This window comes from Schistocerca cancellata, chromosome 1 (assembly GCF_023864275.1).
Source record: "Schistocerca cancellata isolate TAMUIC-IGC-003103 chromosome 1, iqSchCanc2.1, whole genome shotgun sequence".
NCBI classification, from domain to species: domain Eukaryota; kingdom Metazoa; phylum Arthropoda; class Insecta; order Orthoptera; family Acrididae; genus Schistocerca; species Schistocerca cancellata.
Window position 1 is genome coordinate 367,246,253 of NC_064626.1, and position 796 is coordinate 367,247,048.

The window sequence follows — 796 nt, forward strand, 5'->3', positions numbered from 1 at the left end:
GTTCTGTGTCATCTAGCACCACTGTGTTCAATAATGAATCGCGGCTCTGCACTATCTTGATGACCAATGTCGGCGAATATGGCAGCGACTTCGAAGTCGTCTCACTCTTCCAATGTTTAGGAGAGACAAAGCGGTGACCTGGCCATCGGATATGACTTCAGGTCAGTGTGTCACCTCTAATGTGATAGTATCGTCAAGCCAATTTTCAACAGAAGAATGGTCCTGCACATACGGCACTGTCTCTGTGAACTGGTTGGTTTGTGGGGTTAAAGGGACCAGTCTGCAAAGGTTATCGGTCCTCTGTGAACTGTCTACCTGATGTTGAGGTATCCCTGCAGGCAGCAAGATCGACTGATCTGTCCCCGATAGAACGCGTGTGAGATCAGCTCGAACGTCAACTCAGTCCCAGTTCCAGAATCCCTGATATAGGGGAACAATTACAACAATGAAATTACAATGAAATCCATACCATTAGCTGCTTACAGGTGTTGATAAACAACAACGGGGAGAGTTGAAAATGTGTGCCCTAACCGGGACTCGAACCCGGGATCTCCTGCTTACATGGCAGACGCTCTATCCGACTGAGCCATCGAGCACACAGAGGGTAGTGCCACTGCAGCGTCTTATCTCGGGGACGCTCCCCGTGAGACCCACATTTCCAGCTTACTGTCCACACACTACATTTCAAATGCTCCTGCCCACTATACTTATTACTCGCGGCAGTCAATCTACCGATTCCCAAAAGAGTTTGACCAATGTGAGTGCATCCGCGCTGAAGAAGATCATTGGCCAGTAA

At 48.7% G+C, this 796-nt stretch overlaps 1 non-coding gene across 1 annotated transcript; it reads right to left on the reverse strand.

Annotated features, from left to right (window-relative positions):
* Positions 1 to 521: 521 nt before the first annotated feature.
* On the reverse strand, positions 522 to 596 carry Trnat-ugu (transfer RNA threonine (anticodon UGU)). The gene has a single exon. It is a non-coding gene; the product is annotated as a tRNA-Thr (tRNA).
* Between the last annotated feature and the right edge of the window lie 200 nt (positions 597 to 796).